Genomic DNA, 6000 nt, shown 5'->3' on the forward strand with positions numbered 1-6000 from the left:
TTAACTTGTGGTTTTTTCCCCCTGTCATACAAATGTAGCTATGTCCTTCTGCCATTGTTTAAATGGTACATCAGTTGTCAAAACAGATATCGCCTGAAACAAAAATAACATTCTAGGTAAGACATTCATCTTAATCACAGATATTTTACCCAGCAATGACAACTGTAGTTTATCCCATCTTGACATATCTTTTTAACTTCATTTCATGTCTTAACATAGTTATTTTGAAATAACGTACAATTCATATTTGTCATAGTTATACCCAAGTATTTTACCTTCTTCTCAATCTGAAAACCCATTCTATTCATTAACTCTGTTTAATCTGGTATCTTCATATTTTTCGTTAACATCTTTGTCTTCTGTTTACTAATCTTGAACCCTGCTAATACCGCAAATGCTTTTAATTTACTCATTAGAAGTTCGATTTCCCTTAAGGAATCTGCCAAGGCCAAAACCAAGTCATCTGCAAGAGCTCTTAACTGATATAATTCTTTTTAAATCTTTATGCCCCTGATCCTCTAATATCTCTATGCAATATTTCAAGAACTCAGATAAACAAAGGAGGAGACAGTGGGCAACCTTGTCTTGTTCCTTCTTGTATCTCACAGGGTTGGGTTAAATCTCCATTAGCTATTATTTGTGCTGTCTGTGAAGTATAAATTGATTTAATCCACTTTATAAAATTCCCTCCAAAATTCATATCTTCCAAAACCTTAAACAAGAAAGTCCAGTTCAAATTTTCAAAAGCCTTCTTTGCATCTAAAAAGATCAATGCGGCTTGTTTTTCATTATGTTGTTCCAAATATTCCAAAATATCCAACACAGCTCTAACATTATCTTTCAACTGTCTTTTAAGTAAAAACCCACATGGATCCTCAGGAATAAATTCTTGCAAAATTATTTCAATCTTTCAGCTAAAACAGTTGTAAACAATTTATAGGCATTATTCAATAAAGATATTGGTCTGTAATTTCTTGCTGAAGTCAAATCTTGTCCCTCTTTAGATATTAATGCTGTAGTAACCTCTTTCCAAGTCTCTGGCATCTTTCCTCTTTGTAGAATAGAATTCATTGTATTTGTAAAGGTTGTAAAAGTTCACCCTCAACACACTTATAATACAAGCTCGATAGTCTATCTGGTCCAGGCACCTTTCCTGGTTTACTCTTTTTAATTGCTTCTGAAACTTCCCTTATCATTATAGGTCCATTCATAATTTATCTTTGTTCTTCGGCAATCTTTGGTAAATTTTGTTTTCTGAGACATTCATCTATTTTCTCCAACAGAATGTCATGTCCCTTATGCAAATTAGAATAATATTGATAGAATGTTTTTATATAGCCACATTATCCATTAATACAGTATCTCCCTCTTGTAATTTCAATATCGTTTTCTTTTCTCTTTTATGTCACAGTCTGTAAGCCAATTATTTCCCTGGTTTATTTGCAAATTCAAAATGTCTTCGCTTTGTGTAACTCAGCTTTATTTCCATCTCTCTTATTGTTAACGTAGATACTGCTGCCGTAAAATCTGAATTTGTTGGGAGATACCTGTATTCTTTGGGGAATTCCTTAATGCTTCTTTCCTTTTTATTTCATCCAAAATAGGTTCTATTTTGTCTTGCCTCTTCTTTTTAAGTTCAGAATTATGTTGTATCAGATAACCTCTGATAAAGGTTTTACTTGCATCCCAAAACATTCTCAAATCAGTGCCTTTATTTAAATTATTTTCAAAACATTCTTTTAGTTTCTTTTTACAGTCCTCAACAATTTTATCATTCTGTAACTGCACTTAATTTGGTCTCCATCTAAAAGTTCTAGATGTTCTTTTATAAGCCAGATGCAAGGATTATGATTTGAAAAAGTTTTAGGTAAAATCTCTACCTTAGAAACTTTAGTAGCCAAATCATTTGAAATACAAATAATATCTATTCTTGAAACAGATCTATGTCTTTCTAGAAAATAGGTTGACTCTCTTGAACTACCATTCATACATCAACCAACCCTAAATTGTCCATCAAGTTAAAAAAAAAAAAATTCTGGTAATTTACCCTGAATAATTTTAATATCTTTCTCAGAAGTTCTGTCCATTTGGGGGAAAGCACTCCAATTCAATCCCCCATCAAACATCAACTTTCATAAGAAAACTCCATTTATAAGTTGCTTATAAAAAGTCACTATCTTCATTTGGGGCATAAACTCATTTCAAGGACCATCATTTTAACCCCATATAAATTGGCTTCTGCTGCAACAAATCTACCATGTCCATCAGTTAATACATGTTCTGGGTTTAGTTGAGGGTTATTATACAAACAACTCCATTTTTCTTTTTAATATCTGCTGAAATAAATTCTTTACCCAAAGATTTATAGGCAAATATTTTATATCTTTTTTTATTCTATGAGGCAGTTGTTCCAGCCAGAATCTGCCTCCCAGACGGCATTCTCAGCTGCGGTGGCTCTCCATGCCTTGGAGAGCATCAGCCTGCCATAATTCCACACCAGAAGCCCAATATACCAGAGAAGTTAATGCTTCCGATGGTTGGGTGTGTGCACCCTTCCCCATTCACATCAGTGAAGGAATTCCTCTGCTAATTGCCTCTCTACATGCCACTGAAATCTTAGCAGCTTCATGACAAGGGAGAAGCAGGAATGAAAGCTTGGGCAGACTTTGACTGTAATGTAACTGAGTCAAAACCCAACTTCATCACTCCTGTATGCCTGGGATAGAATGGAGCACTCTAATGGTGGCATTTCCAACTGGGAAAGGGGGTAATGAAAAACAGGGTTGTGTACTTTAAATCTGATGGTATCCTTTGATTCTTGGGAGGGAGGATACATTCAAAGATCCTACTGTGCTCTCAGTACCCCTCCTGATCGGGTGCAGGACACTCTTGGGTTTCTGGGTAAAAGGATACAACCCCCCTCACATTTTCAAGGAATCGCTGCCCTAATCGCTGCCCTAATCACTGCCCTATCTGCCACACATACGCAGATGACTCATGGTATTCCTCTTTCTTTCTTTCTTTCTTTCTTTCTTTCTTTCTTTCTTTCTTTCTTTCTTTCTTTCTTTCTTTCTTTCTTTCTTTCTTTCTTTCTTTCTTTCTTTCTTAACTTGTATGGCGCCCATCTCCCCCAGTGGGTGACTCTGGGCGGCTCACAATAAAAGTAAAAACCACAAACAGTTAAAAAATAAATACTCCCTTTCATTAAAATAAATAAATAAATAAATAAATAAATAAATAAATAAATAAGTTTAAAAGTCTAACTACAGAAACAAGCCCTATACATGAAAACTAAAAAACATTCAAGACGACAGGGAAGTAACATCAATTGTCCTGCAAGCCACTTCTACTGGTGTGAGCCCCCATGCGGCCCCCAGGCCATCTGGCATAGCCAGGATTTCATGCTGTTCCTGAAGGCCATGAGAGTGGGGGCGCACTGCACCTCAGGAAGTAGGCTGTTCCATGGAGCGGGGGCCATGGCAGAAAAGGCCCTCTTCCTAGATCCCACTAGTTGAAATTCCTTGACTGGTGGAGTTTGCAACATGCCCCTTCTGCTGGACTGAGTGAGGCGGGCTGAGATAACAGGGATGAGATGTCTTCTCAGATAAACTGGTCCTGTGCCATGAAGGGCTTTAAAGGTGATGACCAGCACCTTGAATTGGACCCAGAAGCAAACTGGCAACCAGTGCAGCTAACATAACAGTGGTGTTATGTGGGCCCCCCAGGGGCATTCAGAACTGTCCATGCCGCTGCATTCTGCACCAGCTGAAGCAATTGACAATGCATGGCTGTCTCAGGAGCTGCGGTTTTCTTTTGCATCAAGTAGCCTCAACTTTGGAAAAGGGGGCAAATAGCACAGTGGATGCCCTTATGAGGGTTGCAGAGAAAACATCCTGGTTTAGACAATTGGCATGGAAATCATATTGCTTTAGATCTTCTCTAAGCTACCAAAGGTAATGTTCCTGTGATAATTGGAAAGGAGTGCTGCACCTATATCCCAGGTAATCCAGAAGCTATTTATATAACATTCTCCCAGGACTTCAAAAAGAAGATCAGGAATAAGCTGTGATTATCCACTCTCCTGAACATCATCCCATCAGATCTGAAGAGATTATTCCTGTCCTAAAACAACGCTCCCTCTATCATGCCAGGCTAGAAGGAAAGAAGTATTACTCACCGGGATAAAATCAACAAAAGACAGCGAAGATCCAGCCTTTGCTATACCTAGCAGCAGACCTAATAAGGGAATTGCAACAAGGAGGCTGGGGGGAAACCCCCATACATTCTATTTCTAAATTGAGGACACCTGCCTTATCTCCCAATTTTCCATCCCTTGTTAACATAGAAAACAAAGGGTGTTTTCCAGTGCTGCTCTCTCTTTTGAAAAGGTGTGATCCTTCTTCCTCTCATTTACATGGCATGAAAATAATATGAACCCTCTGTGGTCATAGAAACCACCAACAAATCAGAGCACTAGAATTTCCCACTTCCCAGATCACTCTAAACATCTCTAAAAAATTGTTCCCTTTCTTTTGTTCTTGTTTCTCTTTCTCCTATGAACAGGAACTGAATGTTCATTGCTTGTGATCTTCCTGCTCAGTGTTGCACTTCATCTTTTGCATCTACGACCCTTGGTTGCATCCCTGCCTATTTTAGGCTTGTTTCTCGCCTTTGGTATTGAAGCAAACAAGTTGTATTTCAGTGGAACTGTGTGCTGGTTCCTGGTACAAATGATCTCCAAAATGTTCTCCTATGCTATGTGCTACGACAATACTGCTAAGACTCCTAGGCTCTTGGTTAAAATCCAAATCATTGAAAGATACCTAGTCTAAACACTGTGATATTTGTTGGATGAATAGACAATAACAATCATCTTGATTTGCAGCTAGAAACTGTATATCACTTACTTTGGCTCCTGCATTTCGATCAGTTACATACTCATTGTTTCCAAACAACACATTTAAAGAAGTTCTTCAATGGTCTAGCAGATGCATTAGTTAGTGTTAACCTTGGCTGGGGTTTTCATGTTCTGTATGAACACATGTCACTTTGGCTGGTTAATAATCCCCTGTGCTTGTCTCAGATTACAGTGGGTTAATTCAGTAACCAAGTGGGATCAGTTGATTCCAATATCTGGTACTCAAAGTCCAGGAACTGAAAAGGTTTCTTCTCTAAATCTAATTGATGATTAAAAAAATCCAGCATCTTAATGTATTCATCTAGCTAAATTTGAAAAGGAACTGCAAGTAATAAACTTATGATCCAGGTTTATTATAAATTAGTTTTGAAATAGATATGTATTGCATATTTACTTATTTTCTAGTGGTTTTCAACTACGGTCAGCATGATAAAGATGTTCTTCATTTTCCATAACCTGATAAAGCAAGTTGTGAAAATGCAGCCAGAAATTAACCCAGGTCTTCTTGGGCTAGTTCATAAGTGGGAAATATTAACCATGCCAGATTTAAAAAGTTGCATTTTGGAACTATACAAACTGAAAGCAATACACTACTGCCAATTAACAGTTATTTCCTGCAACTGTGATAAATAAATAGGTTTGGAAATTAAACTTCTTTTCTGAGTGACAACAGAAAATATGAGTTGCTAGTGTTTACTAAATTAATGCAAAGACAAATTTATTAGGAGTTGATGACACGCAGAGGACTAAAGAGCTGCAGAAGTTATTTTAAAAAATCCATGCCAGATTTAAAAAGACATCAAGATGTCTTTGCATTTGGATGAGGAACCATGGAAGGTTATGGACATAAAAGGATCTGTAACATAGTACTTTCCTAAATACATGGTTATCCATAATATCTGTAATCCATTTGGTCTTGATTGAGATGTCAGAAGGTTCTTAATTAGAAAAGAATACAGAAGGTGTGGTAGCAAATATATTAGACAAACATCTCTGAAGAAAGCGAAGAGCCAGCAGAGAAGGGCAGTCCAGGCACAAGCTCTACAGCAGATGGTAGGGCTGGAGAGCGAGAAGGCAGGAGA

Source organism: Python bivittatus, unplaced genomic scaffold (assembly GCF_059951505.1).
Source record: "Python bivittatus isolate LINGU-HERP-01145 unplaced genomic scaffold, Pbiv_v1 ctg000980_np1212, whole genome shotgun sequence".
Classification (NCBI taxonomy): domain Eukaryota; kingdom Metazoa; phylum Chordata; class Lepidosauria; order Squamata; family Pythonidae; genus Python; species Python bivittatus.